Consider the following 24,551-nt stretch of genomic DNA (forward strand, 5'->3'; position numbering starts at 1 on the left):
CTGCCTTCCAGCATACATAAGGGGGATTACCAATGTGACCATGGCGTAATAGCACACAAAATGCGTGCTAAAGGAATAACAGGAAAAGTCGGTCGATGGATCTATAATTTCCTCACTAACAGAACACAGAGAGTAGTCGTCAACAGAGTAAAGTCCGAGGCAGCTACGGTGAAAAGCTCTGTTCCACAAGGCACAGTACTCGCTCCCATCTTGTTCCTCATCCTCATATCCAACATAGACAAGGATGTCAGCCACAGCACCGTGTCTTCCTTTGCAGATGACACCCGAATCTGCATGACAGTGTCTTCCATTGCAGACACTGCAAGGCTCCAGGCGGACATCAACCAAATCTTTCAGTGGGCTGCAGAAAACAATATGAAGTTCAACGATGAGAAATTTCAATTACTCAGATATGGTAAACACGAGGAAATTAAATCTTCATCGGAGTACAAAACAAATTCTGGCCACAAAATAGAGCGAAACACCAACGTCAAAGACCTGGGAGTGATCATGTCGGAGGATCTCACCTTCAAGGACCATAACATTGTATCAATCGCATCTGCTAGAAAAATGACAGGATGGATAATGAGAACCTTCAAAACTAGGGAGGCCAAGCCCATGATGACACTCTTCAGGTCACTTGTTCTATCTAGGCTGGAATATTGCTGCACATTATTATTATTATTATAATCAAAGGGGAAGCGCTAAACCCGGAGGATTATACAGCGCCTGGGGGGAGGGGATGTGGAAGGCATTCAGGCTTAATTTGGGGAACTGGAGCACAGATCTAATTCCCTAAATCAAGAGCCCCTCACCAACATCAAGGAACCTTCCTTGAGGGGTGCTGCACACTAACAGCACCTTTCAAGGCAGGTGAAATTGCTGACCTAGAAAATGTACAGAGAACCTTCACGGCGCGCATAACGGAGACAAAACACCTCAATTACTGGAAGCGCTTGAGGTTCCTGAACCTGTATTCCCTGGAACGCAGGCGGGAGAGATACATGATTATATACACCTGGAAAATCCTAGAGGTACTAGTACCGAACTTGCACACGAAAATCACTCACTACGAAAGCAAAAGACTTGGCAGACGATGCAACATCCCCCCAATGAAAAGCAGGGGTGTCACTAGCACGTTAAGAGACCATACAATAAGTGTCAGGGGCCCGAGATTGTTCAACTGCCTCCCAGCATACATAAGGGGGATTACCAACAGACCCCTGGCAGTCTTCAAGCTGGCACTGGACAAGCACCTAAAGTCGGTTCCTGACCAGCCGGGCTGTGGCTCATACGTTGGTTTGCGTGCAGCCAGCAGCAACAGCCTGGTTGATCAGGCTCTGATCCACCAGGAGGCCTGGTCACAGACCGGGCCGCGGGGGCGTTGACCCGCGGAACTCTCTCCAGGTAAACTCCAGGTAAGACCCCTGGCTGTCTTCATGAAGACGCTGGACAGTCACCTTAAGTCAGTACCTGACCAGCCGGGCTATGGTTCGTAAGTCGGGTTGCGTGCGGCCAACAGTAACAGCCTGGTTGATGAGGCCCTGATGTATCATGAGACCTAGTCACAGACCGGGCCGCGGGGGGCGTTGATCCCCGAATTTCTATATAATAGTGTCACTGATGTCAGCTATGGTTTATGTACCTTGTACATGTACTTGTAGAAATAAAGATATTATTATTATTATTATTATTATTATTATTATTATTATTATTATTATTATTATTATTATTATTATTATTATTATTATTATTATTATTATTATTAAGGCTTCATGCTTAGTGATCTATGGATCAGAGGTTCCAATATGATTACACTAGAATATTTAGATGAAATAAATTGTGATAATTTATTTTAATATATTAGGTTAGTATTCTGAGGGTTGTTATTCACTGCAGTATTAATTAACAGTATTAACAATAGGTAATAAATGAGTTTGAACCACAGGTAAGGTGTTTTACAAAGAGTTTGGTTATAAAGTAATTTATAAGTTCATAGCCTGGGAGGTAACACAGCGTCGAGTGACGCTGCACACCACGTTGAGTTCATGCCTTTCCTCTCTTGAACAGCATATTTTTCCAGTTATGCATATTGAGTCGTGCAGTAACAAGGTTTAACAAGAGAGGTGGAGGTTGGCAGCAGAGTGCCTGCACTCTGAAGTGATGGAGAGGATGTTCTCGTGTGTCAGTAACCAACACTCGTGTATCTTAACACCTGACATAGTTACGTATCTTAAGTTTATTCAGGTATATACAAATACACTTATATATATTATCATACACAGCAGCATATGTAGAGAACCTGAGGTAACCCAAGGAAAGTCAAAGTGACTTGTTTCCACTTATTTCCATAGGAGTCCTTTTAATACCTTAATTATACTATAAAGGAGATATACTATAAAGGAGGTGTACAAGGAATATGCCAAAATGAGTTATTTATATTTACATGTGTGCTCCAGTTCCCCGAATTAAGTCTGAATGCCTTCCACATCCCCCCCCCAGGCGCTGTATAATCCTCCGGGTTTAGCGCTTCCCCCTTGATTATAATAATAATAATATATTTACATGTGTTAGCTACAAAAATAGACAATCATTCTCCTCCCTTTGTCTACCTGGAGTTTACCTGGAGGTACGCTACATTACCCCTCATGGAAGGTTCCTTGATGTTGGTGAGGGGCTCTTGATTTAGGGAATTGGATCTGGGCTCCAGTTCCCCGAATTAAGCCTGAATGTCTTCCACATCCCCCCCCTGGGCGCTGTATAATCCTATGGGTTTAGCGCTTCCCCCTTGATTATAATAATAATAATGTCGCTACATTCATTAGGTACCTTTTGTCACTCTTGAACTGGTTCATGCTGTGACTGGCTTTGACATGTGCAGGCAGTCTGTTCCATTCCTTTATTGCTGTACATTATTATTATTATTATAATCAAGGGGAAGCGCTAAACCCGTAGGATTATACAGCGCCTGGGGGGGGATGTGGAAGGCATTCAGGCTTCATTCGGGGAACTGGAGCACAGATCCAATTACCTAAATCAAGAGCCCCTCACCAACATCAAGGAACCTTCCCTGAGGGGTATTGCTGTACAATAAAGGTGTTTGAAGCCTGGCCACTGACTGTGGCTACTACAAAGTTGTGCTCTCTCTCCCTGGTACTATGATTGCTTTGGTTCCCGACCTTGACAAAATTGGCAGCAAAAAGTTCTGGACACTGTGAGCAATTTTATAAACATGATTTAACTTCAGTTGTTTTACTGTCTTCAATATTCAGCATATCCAGTTATTGTAATTCATCCTGGCCTACATGTTTTCTTGGACCCCAGTCCAGGATGAATTATACCATTCTGTTTTGGGTGATGCTTGCAACGCTGTATAGCCCTTGTGGTTTAGCGCTTCTTTTTTATTATAATAATATAGATGGGGTTGTAAGAGAAGTAAATGCGAGGACCTTGGCAAGAGGTGTGGAGTTAAAAGATAAAGAATCACACATAAAGTGAGAGTTGTCACAGTTGCTCTTTGCTGATGACACTGTGCTCTTGGGAGATTCTGAAGAGAAGCTGCAGAGATTGGTGGATGAATTTGGTAGGGTGTGCAAAAGAAGAAAATTAAAAGTGAATACAGGAAAGAGTAAGGTTATGAGGATAACAAAAAGATTAAGTGATGAAAGATTGGATATCAGATTGGAGGGAGAGTATGGAGGAGGTGAATGTATTCGGATATTTGGGAGTGGATGTGTCAGCGGATGGGTCTATGAAAGCTGAGGTGAATCATAGAATTGATGAGGGGAAAAGGGTGAGCGGTGCACTTAGGAGTCTGTGGAGACAAAGAACTTTGACCTTGGAGGCAAAGAGGGGAATGTATGAGAGTATAGTTTTACCAATGCTCTTATATGGGTGTGAAGCATGGGTGATGAATGTTGCAACGAGGAGAAGGCTGGAGGCAGTGGAGATATCATGTCTGAGGGCAATGTGTGGTGTGAATATAATGCAGAGAATTCGTAGTTTGGAAGTTAGGAGGAGGTGCGGGATTACCAAAACTGTTGTCCAGAGGGCTGAGGAAGGGTTATTGAGGTGGTTCGGACATGTAGAGAGAATGGAGCGAAACAGAGTGACTTCAAGAGTGTATCAGTCTGTAGTGGAAGGAAGGCGGGGTAGGGGTCGGCCTAGGAAAGGTTGGAGGGAGGGGGTAAAGGAGGTTTTGTGTGCGAGGGGCTTGGACTTCCAGCAGGCATGTGTGAGCGTGTATGATAGGAGTGAATGGAGACAAATGGCTTTTAATACTTGACGTGCTGTTGGAGTGTGAGCAAAGTAACATTTATGAGGGGATTCAGAGAAACCGGCAGGCCGGACTTGAGTCCTGGAGATGGGAAGTACAGTGCCTGCACTCTGAAGGAGGGGTGTTAATGTTGCAGTTTAAAAACTGTAGTGTAAAGCACCCTTCTTGCAAGACAGTGATGGAGTGAATGATGGTGAAAGTTTTTCTTTTTCGGGCCACCCTGCCTTGGTGGGAATCGGCCAGTGTGATAATAATAACAAAATAAAATAATGTTCTGGGTTATTTGCAGTCAATCTTTATTTTTATTTTTTTGTCAAGGCAGAGTACCATAAGAGCCTCAGTAGTTAGACACTGTGCTTGTCTGTAGAGAAATTTCAGTCTAGCATTCCTTTCTTTACTATACTTTTCCCTATCAGTTCTCCTGACATGCATGGGTCAAAGGGGATTCCGAAATGCTTCGCCTACACAGTAGGTTCCTTCAGTCGAGTACAGAAGAAATTGTAGAGGAAGTAGAGACTTGAAGACGATGTAATCTGTCCATCACCCTTGGATCTGTGCTCCAGTTCCCAGAATTAAGCCCACACGCTCTGTATAATCTGTACGGGTTTAGCGCTCTGTGATGTTATAATACTGTTAAGGTCAACAAGAAAAACTTGTTTCCACAATATATTCAAGCATTGGCTCTTTCTGGACTTCATAGTATTCATCAACAGACATTGCATTATTCTGGGAAATTGTCACCCATCTTCAAAAGTCTATATGCAAGATTCAATATAACTTCACTGCAATCTTGCAGTCTGCACGATTGCCAAGATACCCAGTGTGTTGGTTGTCTTACTTGCTTCCATGATCTTATGACCTGTAGAAATATCAGTTTATTTCTTTTATTGTATATTCATGGAGTGCTAAACCCATAAGTGTCATACAGAGCTTGGGTTAGAAGGCAATTGGGTTTGATCCAAGGAAGGAAGAAATAGCCCCAGTTCCTTTAATCAAGAACCTTTTGCTGATGTTAAGACATCCTCCTTAAAGAGAGGATATACAGTGGACCCCCGGTTAACGATATTTTTTCACTCCAAAATTATGTTCAGGTGCCAGTACTGACCGAATTTGTTCCTATAAGGAATATTGTGAAGTAGATTAGTCCATTTCAGACCCCCAAACATACACGTACAAACACACTTACATAAATACACTTACATAATTGGTCGCATTCGGAGGTGATCGTTATGCGGGGGTCCACTGTATACCTTAAAGTCCCTAAGCTACTGTGACTGCAACAATACACAAATAACCCGCACATAGGAGAAAAACTGTGTCAACGTTTCGGTCTGACCTGGACCATTTACAAGTCACAGTAACACATGAAGGTCAGGGAGCCAGTATATATGGGAGAGGAGGACACTCCAGGTAAAGACGGGACAAAAAGAGGAGAAAAGAAATGGAAATAGTAGTGGTAGAGGTAATGGTTGTAGTGGAAGTAGTAGTAGGTAGGGGGAGTAATGGTAGAGGCACAAGGGTGGAGTGAAACGAGGCAGTAGTGATGTAAGGTTTGGCTTCTGTACATTGTACTTTGCACAGCAATTTATTTCCCTTAGCTTTGGCTTGATTACCCACATCCTGCTCTCCTTCACATTCAGGACTACCCATTTTGAATCTTCTGAACGTGCAGAGAGGTCATATTTTTACTGGGTCTGTAGACATTCTGGCAGTCAGGGCAGTGATGACCTTTCAGGCTCCTTTGTGTGAGTCACAGTGCAGGATCTTCCAGTCTTCCATGGGAAGCTGTCCTTTTGACTATTTTCGAGTATTGCCTTGGTGCATTTGAGACTGATGGAGACAATGTTGTCCAAGTTAATGACCTAAAAATTGTGTTTAACAACAGTTACGTTTCTATGGTAACCTCCTGTCACAGGATAGGGAAACAGTACTGGTCACAGACCAGGCCGTGGGGGCGTTGACCCCTGAAACCCTGTCCAGGTATACTTCAGGTAAACTACTGTGTCTACTCCCTTCCAGGAAGGTTCCTTGATGCTGGCGTGTGGCATTTGATCTATTGAATTGGATTTATCCTCTTCCTTGGATCAAGCCTGACTTCCTTCCAGTCCCCAAGTGCTGCATGAGCCCTTTGGGTTTAATGCTTTCCCCCAAATTTAAGGATGTGATCAGGTGCTTGAGAATTGCATGTGGTCGCCTCATGGAGAGATGCCCAGTGCCCCTTTGTAAGAACTCTCAAGCCTCTTAACACCTCTTAACTGAAACCAACTTACTGCACCAACTTCAGCTTTCCTCTCTGACACACTAGCCCACCCATTACACTTCTCTAATGATGTCAACACCCTTAGCCATATGAGCTTGGACCTATATTTATGAATACACAGGGGAGTAGTGTGGTAGATGTTGCAAATGTGTGGTAGGTTGCTAAAAGCTGTAGAGAGCATTTATGTCCCTAGTGAGGCCAGTTATGAGTCTGTTGAAGGGAAAGGATTATTATTTTCCAGGGAAAGTTGGACTTAGACAGGGATGTATGATGTCAAATAGTTGTTTAGCAATTTATTGCTGGTGTTGTAAAAGTGAATGCTAGTGTAACGGAGAATGTGGGATTGAAAAGATGTTGGATACGAGACAAAGTGAGAGTTGTCGTTGTTGTTGTTTTTTCCGTTAACACATTCTTTAGGAAGACTCTGAAGATGAGTGCAAAGCTTGGTAAATGAATTTGAGAGGATATGTAGAAGAAAATTAAAAGTGAGCATAGAAAAAGACCAAGCTAAGCAATGAAAGACTATCAGATAAGAGTGAGGGTGTATTGAGAATGTGGCTGTATCTAGATATTTGGGAATGGACATGTCAGCAAATGGGTTTATGAAAGACAAGCTAAACTATAAAACTGATGAGGAAAAAAAAACATAGGTGGAGTTTACCTGGAGGCAAATAATGTGAAAGTACCACAGTAATGGTACCAACACTTGTATATGGGTGTGAGGCATGGGTTTTGAACATTGTAGCCAGGAGGAGGATAGAAGCAGTATAGATGTCACATTTCAGAGCAGTATGTTGTGTGAATGTTAGGCTGAGAATTTAGAGCATAGAAATTAAGATGGTGAGAGACCACCAAGGATAAAATTCAGAGGGCTGAAAAGGGGCTGTAGTAATCTGGGCATCTAGAGAAGAGGAAAAGGGTGTGTAAATCTAGGGAAGAAGGTAGGAGGGTTAGGGGTCATCCCAGAAATGGTTGGTTGGGGTAAAGAAGGCTTTGAGTGTTAGAGGTAGAGCATCCAGCAGGCTTGTGCAAGTGATGGATAGCAAAGAATGGAGACAGGTGTTTTTTAACCCTTTCAGGGTCCAAGGCCCAAATCTGGAGTCACGCACCAGTGTCCAAGATATTTAAAAAAAAAATTTGTTATTTTTTCTTATGAAATCGTAGAGAATCTTTTTGTGAAGGTAATAAAACAAAAAGTACGAAAATTGGTGGAAAATTGATGAAATTATGCTCTCGCGAATTTTGATGTGTCAGCGATGTTTACGAATCGGCGATTTTGCCGACTTTGACTCCCATTTTAGGCCAATTACATTATTCCAATCAACCAAATTCTTAGCTATTTCACTAGTATTACTTCTATTCTATCGATTGAGCACAAGAAATCGCCAAGTCAACTGTTTCAACTACAAAATAAAGTGATCGGAAATTGTTAATTTGGCCAATTTAACACAAAGTTCAAAATATTCCAATTTCAAAATAGGGTCCAGAATGAACAATGTAGGCATTCCTGGCACTAAACTAACATTTCCTCTGTTCATTAGTTATGTTTTGAGGCTTTACAAATAAATTCCATTTTGATTTTTTATTCACATAATGAATTTTTATTCACACCAAAAAATAGAAGATTTACTGTTATGCAATACTGTAATAATTGTATAAATATCATCACCATATTTGTGAATGTATATTAGACCCACCAGCTGACGTGTATTAGACGTGTGAGGTCGTTTGTTTACTCTTGAATATCGGCAAAAATTTAACATTTCCGCTACTTTGAGCTCAGTTTCAAGCCATTTCCAATGCTAAAACCAATCAAAATCATCTCTATTTCTGTAATATGTCTTCCATTCTATCAAATGAGACCAAGAAATCGCAAATACAACTATAAAAAACATACGAAAAAACACTGCAAAGTTGCTGTTTTAATCGAAAAATCATGATTTCATTTTTTTTCTCTCATTATGCACAGTGTGCTGCAGGATCTGTTTTATGTGGTGCACACATACCACATAGATGTATTCTCTCATATCTAGGCCCAAATGTACCACTCACAGTTTATCAGAGTGAGCTGAGCTCATGGCGTAGATCTACGGTTTGGACCCTGAACGTAAAGCCGTAGATCTACGGGACGGACCCTGAAAGGGTTAATGGACATGCTATTGGAGTGTGAGCTATTGAAGGTGGGAAGGGCAGTTGACTGATGTCCCTGGATGTTTCACTATCGCATTAGCATGTAGGAAACTTACAAAAGTAGAAACAATAAGTTGTGCAGTATATATTAATTTTACAAATATATGATAGCTCTTTGTTCTGATATTAAATGTACCTGAGTATTGTAGGAATAGTCAGCATTATAGGAGTACTGTCAGCATTATAGAAATACAGTGGACCCCCGCTTAATGATCACCTCCAAATGCGACCAATTATGTAAGTGTATTTATGTAAGTGCGTTTGTACGTGTATGTTTGGGGGTCTGAAATGGACTAATCTACTTCACAATATTTCTTATGGGAACAAATTCGGTCAGTACTGGCACCTGAACATACTTCTGGAGTGAAGAAATATCGTTAACCGGGGGTCCACTGTATTGTCAGCATTATAGGAATACTGTCAGTATTAAAGGAATACTGTCAGAATTTTAGGAATCCTGTCAATATTATAGGATTGCTGTCAGTATTATAGGGATACTGCTATTATTACTGCAATGCTGAGAGTATTACATGTATAAGAATACTCTCGGTATTACAGGAATGCTGACAGTATTATAGGAATACTGTCCTGTCATTATTACAGGAATGCTGACAGTATTAGGAATGTTGTCAGTATTGTAGGAATGTTGTCAGTATTGTAGGAATGTTGTCAGTGTTATAGGAATGCTCTCAGTAATAGAGGAATTCTGTCATAAGTGCAAATACAGTGAATGAGAGCCCACCACACGCTGCTACATTATTGTACACGTTGGAGGTGCTCATGCATATGTTACCATGTGCTCTTCCAGGACTCATGAGCTAAAGCAATAGAGCTGTCTTCACCTATGGATCAATATAGGAATGCTTTCAGCAATATAGGAATGCTTTCACTAATATAGGAATGCTGTTAGTAATATAGAAATGCTCTCAATAATAAAGGAATTCTGTCAGTAATACAGAAATGCCTTCAGTATTATAGGAATGCTGTCAGTATTATAGGAATTCTGTCAGTAATATAAGAATGCTCTCAGAATGTAGATGATGAATTATTAAGAGAAAATTTTTATTGGATACATAATAGTTTTTTGTGGTGTTTTAAAAACAATTAAGATTGATTGTCTCAAGCCAAAACTAACAAGTCAGTTTTATTTATCTAGACTGGGAGAGCAAGGAGACCAATAATTGGCCCTTGGTCAAAGAATATTGTTAGTAAATATGATTTTGGCCCCAAAATTTAACTTTGATCTGCATTTTATTAGGGGCATTGGGTTAAGTGCTTAGTTTTGATTATAGTAATAATAATAAAGGCATCATTTCTATAACTTAAAGATAATTTGTAAACATTTTATCTAAAAACAAAGTTATAGTGGAAATCTTATGTTAAACAAACAGTGGACAAGAGCAGTGCTGAAGGGAGGCAGAGAGACTGGCATCCCAAAAATTTATAGCAGTAATAATACTACCACTTCAATTATCATTACATTCATAGGGAAGCACGAAACCTGTGGGGATCATACAGAGCCTGGAATGAGAGGCATTCAGGTTTAGTCCAAGGAAGGGAAACATAGGTCCAATTCCTTGGATCAAATGCCCCTCAGTGGCTTCATGTAACCTTCCTTCAGGGGGTACTCTACTTCAAGATAAGTCCTCTAACCTTCTCTTCCAACCAGGATGCTGCTCCTCAGCTCATCCTATATAAAACCTCTAGTCACCCATGCCATGGACAATGGCTCACATGCCCTAACTGTAATGCTACAGTATATACATACATACATACATATATATATATCTTTCTTTCAACATACCAGCCGTATCCCACCGAGGTGGGGTGGCCCAAAAGAAAAAACTAAAGTTTCTCCTTTTAAATTTAGTAATATATATAGGAGAAGGGGTTACTAGCCCCTTGCTCCCGGCATTTTAGTCGCCTCTTACGACACGCATGGCTTACAGAGGAAGAATTCTGTTCCACTTCCCCATGGAGTATATATATATATATATATATATATATATATATATATATATATATATATATATATATATATATATATATATATATATATATATATATATATATAATTTTTTTTTCATATATATATATATATATATATATATATTATTATATATATATATATATTTTTTTTTTCAACAAGTCGGCCGTTTCCCACCGAGGCAGGGTGACCCAAAAAGAAAGAAAATCCCCAAAAAGAAAATACTTTCATCATCATTCAACACTTTCACCTCACTCACACATAATCACTGCTTTTGCAGAGGTGCTCAGAACACAACAGTTTAGAAGCATATACGTATAAAGATCCACAACATATCCCTCCAAACTGCTGATATCCCAAAACCCCTCCTTTAGAGTGCAGGCATTGTACTTCCCATTTCCAGTTTCCGGTTTCCCTGAATCCCTTCACTAAATATTACCCTGCTCACACTCCAACAGCTCGTCAGGTCCCAAATACCATTCGTCTCCATTCACTCCTATCTAACACACATGCAGTATCTTCAGAATGGTGTTAAATAATAATTTTAAATGCTGTACTGCAAAAATTGTTGATCAGGTATTAATACAAGTGATGGTCATAAATTTATTTTTGGGAAGAATACACTACATGAATACCGTACTTGTCCTCTCCCTCAAAAAGTAATTAGGATAAGTAAATAAGAGAATTATGAAAAGCTAAGAAAGTGATGATGAATTAATAGCAAACCTCCAGTCACTCAGGGCAGACATTGTAAATTTGAATATACTTTGTGTGAAGTACAATTTAAAGTCATTGAAAACTACTAAATATTTAAAAATACAGTATAAACTAGCATATTTAGTAGAAAATATTAAATTAGTGTGGTATGAATGTAGAAAGTAATTAAGAAATTAACCTCAACATGTTTATCTGTTAAATATATAAACTGTACTCTCAAGCAGTCAAACTTTTGCAGGAATTTTAATATATAAACTTTGTTCTTTAATATAACCTGTACATATTTCCTTATATTACAGAATATTGTATTTTATGCTTTATAGAAAATTATTTTCTACCTTGCTGCATCATGCTGATCAAGTTAATTTCTAAAATAATACAACCTAATATGAGTATCAAAAAAAAAGTGATGGGAGGCAGCCAGGAAATTTATGCCCCCAGTTGGAGTAGGTATACCTGAAGTATACCTGGAGTATACCTGGAGTATACTTCATTGTATATACGAGACCTTCATTCCACTAGCCACTTCCTACCGATAACCAGGAGCAGCAGGAAGATCAGTTCCCGGCCTGGAATAAATGAGAAAGGGCATGAGTTACTAATATCTTTCAGAATTTTGAAAAAGTTTTCACATTCAGTAGATAAATGGTTTTAAGAAAGATTGTATGACATGGCCACCTCCACTTGCCTGCCAAATTTGTCTAATAACTTAACTCTCATGTGTCAGTGTTCTTTGGTACATTGTAATGTAATTATTATTACAGACCGGCTCCACTTTATGGTATTTCGCTAATGCAGCGGTTTTCAGTTATACCCGTTCTTCATTTATTCAGACTTCCTCATTAAATATATTCACCACTAACTATAAGCTAAGGATGAAAATATTTTATGGTAAGCAATGTGTGTACTGTACATGCATTTTTTTAGGCCTATCTCTAGTGTTCACTTAACCCGTAAACGGTCCAAACGTATATATGTGTTTTTACCGCTTGTGCCCCAAACGTATATATACGTTTTATGTGTCATACATTTTACATTGCTACGATAAGCCTGAGTCGCCTAGACATGAGAGAATGGGTGTGAGCACTCACTGTGCGCCATATTAAAATAATTGGGGATGCCTGGGTACCATATGCTCTTTTTTCCTATTAAAAAATAGCAATGTTTTTTTCTCAGAAAAGTTGGGGCAGTACAGTAGTGAACGTATATATACGTTTGGACCGTTTACGGATTAATAAATGTTAGTGTAAACATTTGAAAGTGAAAAATGGCTGTTTCACATTACAGCAATTTTTGCTTTACAGCAATAGCCCAGAACCTAACCTGCTGTATAAGCAGGGCTCTTCTGTATATTAGGGGAATGCTCTTAACCCTTAAGCATCATACTGTGACTAGAAAATGAGAGGCTATCAGGATCAAATAAGAGAAGGAAAGGACAAGTTCAATTCTTTGGATCAAGAGCCCCTCACCATCTAAAACCCTCCCCTGAGGAGTAAATAAAATAAGCATGTCAGAGTATTGATGGCAGTATACCTTAGATAGGGCTGGGCTTTTTGATAATGTGCTTAGGAAGGTTAGGAATTCTTAGCTAGTAAATTAAAACACTTAAAAAAAAAAAGGCTTCATTTTGTGCATCCTTTTTAATGACCCTCAGTGCAACTTTATAATAAATTATTATTATTATTATAATCAAGGGGAAGCGCTAAACCCGGAGGATTATACAGCAACTTTATAATAAAGTATATAGCAAGTCATTATTTATATAAATTAGAAACATTATCATGTTTTTATTTTTTAAGATTAGTCTTTCATGGGGCAGTATATCAAAAGTTTTTTGATAATGCCATCTGCTTTCTTTTCCTTGAATATTTGTTAGATTTGTAACACCATTGGCTTATATTTTATTTATAGTCTTATTTTTGATCAGGCCCTGATCCACTGAGAGGCCTGGTCACAGACCAGGTCACAGGCCTGGTCACAGACCAGGTCGCAGGGGCGTTGATCCTTGAAACCCTTTCCAGGTGTACTCCAGGTATTACTGTATTTTTAAAAATATTTGCTAAACCTGTATGGGTCATACAGCACTGTGAGAAGTGGTCGGTGAGAGGGTGTGTCAGTGGTAATGGGGGCTAGCATGGGAACAAGATTTAAGTTAAAGTTGGTGCAGTAGGTTTGTTACTGTCAAAAGGCCAGATAAGTCTACATTACAGTGAAATTTTGGTGAAGAGGTCAGTTAAGAGTGTGTTAGGGTATTGTCAATATTTCATGTGAATTATGTATGCTCTCTGATTGATTGGACAGTCTATTAATATATGGTTAACTGTTAAAGCCACCTTGCAGTCCTAGTAGAGAGGTGTAGGGTATCTTCATGGTATCCGTGTGTCTTGTGTGGGTCTGATTCGTGAGCATGCGAGTACAGTTACCCCTGCCCGAAAATGATAGAAAGATGATGGCCAAGAGCTCACCAAAATTACTCCATATGAAAGCGGTGCAGGGTTTCTAAAAGTATTATCCAGAGGGCTGAGGAGAGGTTTTGGGGTGGTTCAGACAGAGAGGATGGGAACAAAATACTAGTGACTTGAGGGCTTATAAATCTGTAGTGGAAGGAAGGCAGGGTAGGGGTCATCCTAGGAAAGGTTGGAGGAAGTGGGTAAAGGCGGTTTTGTGTGCAAGGGGCTTAGACTTCCAACAAGCACGCATGAGTATGTTAGATAGGAGTGGATTATTATCATTATAATAAAAAAAAAAAAAATGAAGCACAACCTACAAGGGTCATACAGCAGATAGGAGTGGAGGCAAATGGCTTTAATGACTTGACATGCTGTTGGAGCATGAGCAAAGTAAGATTTATGAAGGGATTCAGGGAAGAGTGAACATCAGTTTGAAGCAGATGTGTTAGACTTTGTGTACGGACAGAAAAAGAAGCAAACAAATCACTGGAGCTTCCTCTTTCTTCCCTCCTTGGGAAGAATAAGGATGACATAGGGTGAACATAAAGGAGGGGGCAAGGCAAATTAAGAGATGTCACTAGTGGTTAAATTGGTATGCTGAAGGGCTGCAACAAATTGGGTCGACGATTAGATTAATTTATTTTACATCTGTGATTATTCTACAGATATAAGGATAACGAAAGTCAAGGAGATAAAATGCAGAACATTGTACTTGGACCCTTTATGGATTTCAAGTTTGTCTACTTCTACAGCCCAGCTTTGTCTGGTGCTTCCCTGATCAAGCAGGCCCACATATCCATCATAGCCTGGTTGATCCAGCACTTGTCAAGTTTCCTCTTGAAGACTTCTACTTTTGTTGTGGCAGCATTTGTAATGTCTTCTGGTTAAGATGTTAAAAGTCTAGGAACACAGCGCTCTCTTTTTGTGCCCATAGTGTGTCTGCTTTTTCACTAGGTTTATTTTACATTTTCCCCCATATCTCTCACTCCAGTATGTGGCTTTGGCAGTGTACACATTAGGGACTAGACCTTTCCACTAAAGGCAATGGGTATAGCGGTGATTCTGTGAAGAGGGGATGGTTTGCTTCTGCATGCTAGCCCTCAACTGGTGAAGAGCGAAAAGTCCCTAGACAAACGTAATCCTTGATGATAACTGGCATTGAGCATAGTAAGAGTAGCTGGGGAAGATAAGGAATATCCTTGGCTTCTGTAGTCTAGCATAGCTAGCATTAGCCCTGGATGAAATCGCGTGATTTTATTCATGGGATTTTGTTGATTAAAAATTGAACTGTTTGATAGCAGGTTTTTGTTGTTTTATCCACTTTCTTTTTTTAAAGCAATTTTTTAATAGTACTTTTCAGTAAACCAGGTTTAAAGGTCTTTCCTATCACCCCTTTTTCAGTGCTGACAAAATGTTCACTATTTTTCATTTGTTCTCTAACATATCTTTTTTCTTTGCCTTTAAATCCTATAAATTTTCCATTACAGATAATGATAAACAGTGCAAAGCTGACAAGTTGAGGAAGAAATAAACAAGACAACTGCAGAGAGGAACTTGACCAAGACACCTTACCTGTAGAACATGCAAAACATAAGTCAATACTCAGGCATGTGCAGCTAGCAAATTTTTACGAGCTTAATCAGGTTAGTGACATCGGTGCATGAATGAACTGGGAGGTATGAATACTGCAGGCCTACTGGTCTTTCTGAGACCTGTTTATACAAGATGAGTTGGGCTGCAGGTTTGGCTAAACAAACCTCCTTGATTCTGTTGGAATGTATTTTACTTGCACATTAGGGAAGCTCACAGGCTTTTTTTTTCCCCATTTTCTTTAAGACCAGCTGGACATTCTTCCATAGACATAAGGTGTGCAGTCTCGTCCCTATGTATTATGCAGTTATTATTCATGGTGCGAGTTTTGCAAACACACTGGAATTCTTTGTTGATATTCGCTCTTTTTCAGTTTTATTCATTTTCTTCTTTGAAATGCTCTCCTAGGATATATTTTTTTTTATGCAATCAGTTGATCCTGCCGATATTTTTATAACAGATATGATTTCTTACAAAAATGGTTCTTTTCTACTAAATGCTGGGTTTAGTAATAATAGAGTCATACTTCTAGTTTATACAAGTATTATTATTATTATTATAATAAAAAAAGAAGCGCTGAGCCACAAGGGCTATACAGCGCTGCAGGGTAGGGAAGGAAGCAAGGGAATTGGATGGCAGAAGGGAGGGGGGATGATCAGCAGGTTACAGAAAACAGCGGGGCAGGGGATAGTACGGGGGTAGAGGGTAGCAAGAGATTGAAGTAGAAAGGGCTGAAGGTATCAGAATTTGTGAAGTAAGTCAGTTGTTGTCAAAAAGTCAATGAGAGAGTCCGGATGAAAGGTGGGTCCATCAGCGAGAAGGGAAGGTAAAGAGAGAGCAGCGGAGCGAAGACGACGACAGAGGTAAATTCTGCGTGCTCGTTGATAAAGTGGGCAGTCCAACAGAATGTGGCTGACTGATAATGGAGCTTGGCAATTCTCACAGAGAGGAGCAAGACGCCTCTCCATGAGATATCCATGAGTAAGACGAGTATGGCCAATGCGAAGACGGGAGAGAGTAGTCTCCCAACCTCGACACTGGTGATAAGAAGACGGCCAGTAACCTATACTCGGTTTAATAGATTGAAGTTTGTTGCCGAGCATAGTAGACCAACGTTGTTGCCAACGGGTGTGAAGGTGGGAAGATATTGCAGCAAAATAGTCCGTACATGGAATACCTCTATAAGAAACTGGTAGGTCATGTACTGCTGACCGCGCAGCAGTGTCTGCCTGTTCATTGCCCTGTACGTCAACATGACCAGGGACCCAACAAAAAACAATATCTTTATGCTTGGTAAAGATGCGTCGTAGCCAAAGTTGGATACGGAGGACTAATGGGTGAGGTGTATCAAATTTTTGTATAGTCTGTAAAGCACTAAGGGAGTCTGAGACAACCACAAATGATGACACAGGCATAGATGCAATACGGATAAGTGCTGTAAGGATGGCATATAATTCAACAGTAAAAATACTAGCCGAAGATAGTAAATGCCCTTGTACGACGCTGTCCGGAAACACTGCTGCGAATCCTACGCCGTCAGAAGACTTAAAGCCATCTGTGTACACAGCAATGGCATGAGAATGAGAGTGAAAGTGGTCAAGAAAAAGAGCGGGAAGCGACCGTAGACAGTTGGGCTTTCGAGCAAGGGAAGGAGAAAGAACAGACTCGAACAGCTGGAACTTCCCAGGGGGGTAGGGAAAAGTGAGATGCTACATGTACATAGAAAGGTGGTAGTTGAAGAGAAGACAAGAGCGAATGAAGGCGAAGAGAGAAGGGACGGAGTAAACAGGGGCGGCGAATAAATAAAGAATGTCTACTAATATCAGTGACTATTCTATAAATGGAAGGATTGCGGAGATCATGAGAGTGTACATAGTAGTGCAGGCAATGGGCATCACGGCGATCAGATAAGGATGGAACGTTCGCTTCTGCATAGAGGCTCTCGACAGGGGAAGAGCGAAAAGCACCAAGGCATAAACGTAATCCTTGGTGATGAATGGGGTTAAGGCTAGAGAGAGTAGCAGGAGATGCCGCTGAATAGATCTAGTCACCATAATCAAGTTTCGATAAAATAAGGGTGGAATGTAGGCGAAGGAGGGTTCGACGATCAGCTCCCCATGAAAGATGAGCAAGGGTTTTAAGAAGGTTCAGCCGGCTGTGACAAGTTGCCTTCAGAGAGGTAATGTGAGGTTTCCAGGATAACCTACGATCAAAGAGGAGGCCCAGAAACTTGACTGTATCACGTTCAGGGATACGGGAGCCATAGAGGTACAAAGGATGATCGGAGATGACAGAGCGTCTAGTGAAAGTGATTTGGTGGGTTTTAGTGCTGGAAAATTTAAACCCACGTGTGGTGGCCCAATTGGAAACACGGTCGACTGCATGTTGGAGAGAAACTGTAATGAGGTGACAGTCAGCGCCTGCACAGGCAATAGCGAAGTCATCAACATAGAGTGATGACCAAATATTTGATGGAAGACTAGAGGCCAAATCATTAATAGCAAGGAGAAAAAGTGTTGTGCTCAGAACACATCCCTGGGGGACACCTTCAGCTTGGATAAAGTCCGGGGAGAGCACATTATTAACCCGAACACGGAAATGCCTGTCAGTTAAAAAGTTCTTAAGGAAGGATGGTACATTGCCTCGAAGGCCTAAGGAGTGGGCTTGGGCTAAAATATTATACCTCCAAGTTGTGTCATATGCCTTCTCAAGGTCAAAAAATATGGCAATAACTGAGTGGTTATTCGCAAAGGCATTATGAACATACGTATCCAAGCGTAGTAAGGGGTCTATGGTAGAACGTCCCTTACGAAAGCCATATTGACGAGTGGAGAGACTGTTGTGTGTCTCTAAATACCACACTAAATGTCTATTTACTAGGCATTCCATTACTTTGCAAACTGCACTGGTAAGAGGAATGGGACGATAGTGGGAGGTTTCATGTCCCGTAGTGCCTGGTTTGCGGAAAGGGAGAACAATGGCGGATTTCCACAGCTGTGGAAGAACTCCTTGTGACCAAATAAGATTGCAAAGGCGTAATAGGACTGCAAGGGCTGACTGATGTAAATGTTGTAGCATACGAATATGAATGTCGTCGGGCCCAGCTGCCGATGATCGACAAGCTGAGAGTGTTGCCTCCAGTTCTTGAAGTGTAAAAGGCACATTATACTGTTCTTCTCTGAGAGAAGAAAAGTCCAAGGGTGCTAACTCTCTGGCAGACTTTGAGGAAAGAAATGAGGGGCATAGATGGAGTCCCTGAGAAATACAGACCAGATGATTGCCAATTTCATTGGCAACATCTAGTGGGTTTGCTATATCAACACCGGCAACCCGCAGAACAGGAGCCGGGTCAGGAGAATATTTACCACTCAGTTTTCGTACTTTTTTCCAGACTGCACTCATAGAGGAAGCAGAGGTGATGGTGGAGACATAATCTCGCCAGCAAGTGCGTTTAGCATCACGGATGACACGGCGAGCGATCGCACGCTTCTGTTTAAAATCAAGGAGTCGCTCTGTGGTTCTATTGTACCGGTACCTGCCCCATGCAGCGCGTTTCAAACGTACTGCACGAGCACAAGCAGGAGACCACCAAGGCACGCATTTCTGAGAATGCCTGCCCGAAGTTTGGGGTATAGAATGAGAAGCTGCGGTGAAAACAGAGGACGAGAAGAGGTGTAAAAGCTCATCGATGGAGGACGAAGAAGGAACCTCTTTAAAAACAGTTAGGTGTGAGTAAAGGTTCCAATTTGCCAGATTAAATTGCCAGCGTGGGGTGCGAAGAGGTGGCGAATATGAAGGGGAAGTAAAAATGATTGGGAAATGATCACTGTCATGTAAGTCCGGGAGAACAGACCAAGTGAAGTCTAATGCGGCGGAGGAAGAGCAGACTGAGAGATCGATGCAAGAGAGAGTATGAGTCCGAGGATCAAAATGGGTGTGAGTACCTGTATTTAAAACATGGAGGGGGTGGGTGGCAAGAAAAGCCTCTAACTGAATTCCACGGGAATCACAGTGAGACCCCCCCCCCAGAGGAAATGGTGGGCATTAAAATCACCAAGTAACAGAATTGGTGGCGGTAATGACGAAACAAGGAAGGCAAAATCCGGAATAGATAATGCCTGAGAAGGAGAGAGATATAAAGAACAGAGCGTATACCACCTATGTAAGTGGATACGGGCTGCTGTGTAATGCAGTGAAGTATGAACAAATAGCTGATGGTACGGAATATCAGTGCGTAGAAGAAGGGCACTTTCATTAAAGGTCCCATCAGGAAAAGGATCTGAAGAATACAATAAATTATAGCCTGAGATGTGAGAAATAACAGCAGAGTGTAATTTTGGTTCCTGTAAGCAAACACCAACAGGGGCAAACTGGGAGAGTAACATCTGAAGCTCACCCCGATTACCCCTGAGGCCGCGTATATTCCACTGTAAATAGGCCATGATTGGCAATGATAAAGATACTTGAAATCCGCAGGTAAGGGTTCCTACGGACTAGAGGGGTTAGAAAAGTCCACATGCGGAGGCAGTGGAAAACGTTCAAGCAGCGAAGGAACGGTGCGCTGTGAAGAAAGGAGTTGCGCAGATGGAGCAGAGGAGAGAGAAAGAGCGGAAGGTGGATCAGTGTCCATTGATGGTTTGGTCTCTGCAATATATTCAGAGATTGCTTCAAGTGTTTCGGAATTCAGAGATGTCGTATGGGAGACAATATTGGGAATGGTAGGGGGAGGATGAGTAAAGATTGGAAATGTACTGGACTGTACCAAGGTAGGGGGGGGCGAAAGGGTGGAGGGAACTGGAGAAGCGTGGCAGGGGACAGAAGAGGCAGGAACCTGGGAGGTGGCAGAAGAGGAAGAAACTTGGGAGGGAACAGGGGAGGAAGGTACAGTACGAGGAGGAGGGTGAACCTCTACACTTGTAACTGAGCCAGTGAGAGGGGAAGAACCAGGGACAGAGACAGGGAGGGTAAAATGAGGAGGTGGAAGATGGGTAGGAGGTGTTAACGGACCTTTTTTTGACTTTTGAGAAGTAGAGGGACGATTGGGAGGAGGTGTCGTACGAGGTCTCGTCGATACTGAGGCTTGTGAGAGAGAACTCGAAGAAGCGAGATTAGACTGAGGCGTTGAAGTAGGGACGTCTGAGCTGAGGACAGCAAAAGGATTAGATACAGGAGTGACTATGGGAGAGGTAACCACAGAGGTGGGTGTAGAAGATGGGATACCAGAAGTGGGGGACGTTTTGAAACACGGGAATAAGAAACACGTGGGAGTCTCCCTTGGAGGCGGAGATGAGAAACTGCCATGGCATAAGGGAGACCTTCTGTCTCTTTGAGGTAAAGGATTTCCCGCTCGTTTAAATAGACTTGACAACGGCGAGAGTACGAAGGGTGAGCCTCATGACAGTTAAGGCAAGAGGGAGATCGATTGCAAGACGTATTAGAATGGTCATCGGCACCACAGACTGGGCATTCGGCGATTGATCTGCAATATTTCGCTGGATGGCCAAATCGCCAGCAATTTCTACACTGTTGTGGTGTAGTTTAGTTAGTTTAATATGTTTATTATGCACCCCATACCCATCCTGTGGGTGGTAGTCAAAAGATTACAGAGGTACATAATTGGTCCAGGGACTGGACTCCAAAGTTTTGATAGCTGAGCAAGTTACAGAGGTAATGAACTCACAATTTACAAAGGTAATGAACTCACAATTTACAAAGGTAATGAACTCACAATTTACAAAGGTAATGAACTCACAATTTACAAAGGTAATGAACTCCAGGTAAGTCTGGTCACAATCATGACAAGTTACAAAGGTATTTACAGATTACAGAGGTACGTAATGGGTCCAGGGACTGGGCCCCCAAAGTTTGTGGTGTAGGGATCACCTTTCGAACTTGTAACCGATGTCCTGCTATATAAACTGAGGATGGGAGTTCTCGGCTGTCAAAAGTTAAACAGGCCACATTGCTAGGGTATCGTCTCCGCCCACGGGCAGGAAGAACGTAAGTGTCTACCTTGAGGATTGGGAGATCTTGGAGTTCCAGCTGTTCAAGAATGTCAGTGCCACATGTCTGGAAATTTTGTTGAACTATGGTATGGGGCAGAATGACGGTACCACTACAAGAATTGAGGGAATGATGTTTTTCAAGAGTGACAGGAACAGTATCGATATGGGAAAGACGAGAGAACTCATGAGCCTGGGTAGCATTCTGTACGGTAATGATGCGCGTACCGCTCTTAAGAGCATGAAAAGAAATATCTTTACCAACATGGCGTAGGAGTGCCTTGCCAATACTATAGTCAGAAAGATAGGCAGTAGAGGAAGTTGGTCGTAAAGTGAAGAATTTAGTCCATTGTTCAGTCTGAAACTGAGCGTGGAAAGGTAGTGAAGGACGTGTCAATCGTTTCTGAGAAGAACGAGAAGGTGGAGAAGTATCATCAGCAGGTAATTGTCGTTGGCATTTAGGCGTGGGACCAGAGTTGGTCCGACGTGGAATGGGTCGGCGATTTGAAAATTGCCGCACCGTAGAGGGAGAGGCCGGAAGCATAGTCAGAGGAGAGCGAAGGTCCGATAAATCGAAGGAGTCAGTCAAGGCCTCAGTACCTGAAGCGGGTGAGGAAACAGCACCGGCAATAGGTACAGAGGCATGAGGAATGTCTGAAGAGTGGTCCAAAGACGAGGCGGGGTCAGAACGGGGTGCGGTATCAAGAAGGGGCCCGGGGGTACCAGGTTCATGGACTAGGGCTGCCATGGTTAGGTTACTTCTTTCTTTTTGTTTTTAAGAAAAAAAAAGAAAGAAGAAAAGAAAATAAAAATAAAAAAAAGAATAAAAAAAGGGGGGACCAGGGAGGGATAGTTCCTAGGAGGAATGAAAGGGCCAGAAATCTCCCTCCGCGCCCAAGAGGACCTCAGCACCACAAGTAGCGCAGATGCAGCATGGAACCCGTGCCATACCCTACCCATCATGCTAGTAAACTAACAATCCGGGATAGCAACCTCACATCTGCCGAGCTACCTCGGTGGACAAAAGAGAGGGCGGCCGGATATCCGCCACAAAGCATACCTCCTTCGGCCACCACCCCCGGAATCCGAAAGGTGGCTTCCAGAGATACACTCGTCGCCCGAAAGACACCCAAAGCTACTCCGGGATACCGGAGAGGGATCGGGACATCCCCAGGCGATCCAGATTCCACGGCAAACTACGCCACCGCTAAGAACCTCAACGGAATGGGATGGACCCCAGTATCCTTTCCCCTACCTAGGAACTAGCGCGCCTGTGGGAGAAATCCCAAAGGACAAAAAGAGGAAGGGCAAAAGGGAGGGGTGGGGAGGAGGAGGAGGAAAGGAAAATGGGGAGGATGGGATAGGGGAGGGGAGATTGGGGGGTAATTAGGTTCGGTCTGAGGAAGAAGACCGATAGGTCTAATTCCTCAGACCAAGAGCCTCTTCACCATGCCAAGGAGCCCCCCTTGAAGAGGTTTTATACAAGTAACTTCATAAAAGAAACAGGGTAAATAGGTATTATATTGAGGAATTTGGTTGCCCATTTATTTATTATCAATGACTATTTGTTTTTTTCATGGTTGCACTTAAGATATAGTCAATTAGTATATTATGCATTCATGCACATACTGTGTAAATTATTATTATTATTAACCAGAGGACTGAGGAAGGTTTTTTTTTTTTTTTTTGAGAGGATGGAGCAAAATAGGATGATTTGGAGAGTGCATAAATCTGTAGTGGAGGGAAAGAGGGGTAGGGGTTGTTGTAGGAAAGGTTGGGGGGAGGGAGTAAAGGAGGTTTCGTATGTAAGGGGCTTGGATATCCAACATATGTGCGTATATATCTTACATAGAAGTAGAAGCAAGTGGTTTTTATGATAACATGTTGTTGGAGTGTAAGCAAGATAACATTTATGAAGGTATTGAGGAAGACATGTTAGCTGAACACTAGTCCTGGAGGTGGAAAGTACAGTGCCTGCACTCTAAAGGTGGGGTGAGGATACTGTAGTTTGGAGGAGCATCTGAGCTGTAATTTCAGCATGCCTCTGGCAAGATGGTGATGGAGTGATGGTGAAAGTGTTTCTTCTTTTTCAGGTTGCCCTACCTTGGTTGAGAGATGACCAGTGTTAAAAATCTAAAAAAAAATATCACAATCATTAGGGAAAGGGAGTGCTTAACCTGTAAGGGTCACACAACACCTGGAGGACTGGAAGGCACTCTGGTTCAATCCAAGGGAAAGTCAGTTCCAGTTCTTGGGATCATGGGCTCATCACTAATTATAGAACTTAACCTTGTGGGGTTTTATGTAAAAAAAAAATTCTTTTATGTCATATTCATGAGGGAAACATGAAACCCACAGGGGTCATACTGTGTCTGGGAAAGGAAAGAGAATGTAGTTCAATCCAAGGTAAGTGCAGCTCCAATTCCTTGGACCAAGAGCCCTTCATTAGTATCTAGACAGCCCTCTTGAAGGGTTCATTTAATAATGGTTAATTGCATGTAATCTGTATGACCCACAAAGGTCATACAGATTAGATTTCTATTAGTTTCGGTTTTGGGTAGTAAATTATGTAGCTTCTCCACACACTGATGCCTCATACACTATTAGAATAAGTTTCTCAAATTTCTTTCCACTTCTGTACATGGTATTTTTTTTTTAATGAATTTTACTTCCAAATAGAGCTTTAGTTAATATCCTTTTTCTTTTCCCCAGTCTCTTTGAGATTGCCCCATTATGTATGTAAACTCTATGAATGTGTACGTTTCTCTTGACTGTTTTCATCTGGGTTTGGGGTCAAGAATTATTTGATGAGCGAGTTTTTTGTTACTCTGCAGCATTACTATTTTCTCCCTTTCACCATTTAGTATTTTGGTAATCCCTATAGTTATTTGAGTATATACTCTCTTCTTTGATGTGGAGGAAGGTATATACATTTTGTTCCATTTTTTTATCATCAGTTTTCTAGGTAGGGAGATCCAAACAAATAAAACCACTCCATTTATTCAATAGCTGCCATGCGACAAATGTGCAACATGTTAATTCAAACTACCTCTGAACTAGAAGATGGTAGTCCTTCAAA

The 24,551-nt window shown here is 41.6% G+C and overlaps 1 protein-coding gene and 1 long non-coding RNA gene across 12 annotated transcripts in view; one reads left to right on the plus strand and one right to left on the minus strand.

Moving 5' to 3' along the window:
- Nucleotides 1-2,012: 2,012 nt before the first annotated feature.
- LOC138851288 (uncharacterized) lies at nt 2,013-24,054 on the plus strand. The gene is made up of 3 exons (XR_011391133.1): nt 2,013-2,247; nt 15,368-15,523; nt 23,566-24,054. It is a non-coding gene; the product is annotated as an uncharacterized lncRNA (long non-coding RNA).
- The window catches only part of beta-Spec (spectrin beta chain), a 159,847-nt gene continuing 146,598 nt past the window's right edge, over nt 11,303-24,551 (minus strand). For all 11 annotated transcript variants that reach the window (XR_011391131.1, XR_011391132.1, XR_011391124.1 and 8 more), the window contains one exon: nt 11,303-11,999. The gene's annotated coding sequence lies outside the window, so the exon portion shown is untranslated. The remainder of the gene's footprint in view (nt 12,000-24,551) is intronic.

Source organism: Cherax quadricarinatus, unplaced genomic scaffold (assembly GCF_038502225.1).
Source record: "Cherax quadricarinatus isolate ZL_2023a unplaced genomic scaffold, ASM3850222v1 Contig255, whole genome shotgun sequence".
NCBI lineage: Eukaryota > Metazoa > Arthropoda > Malacostraca > Decapoda > Parastacidae > Cherax > Cherax quadricarinatus.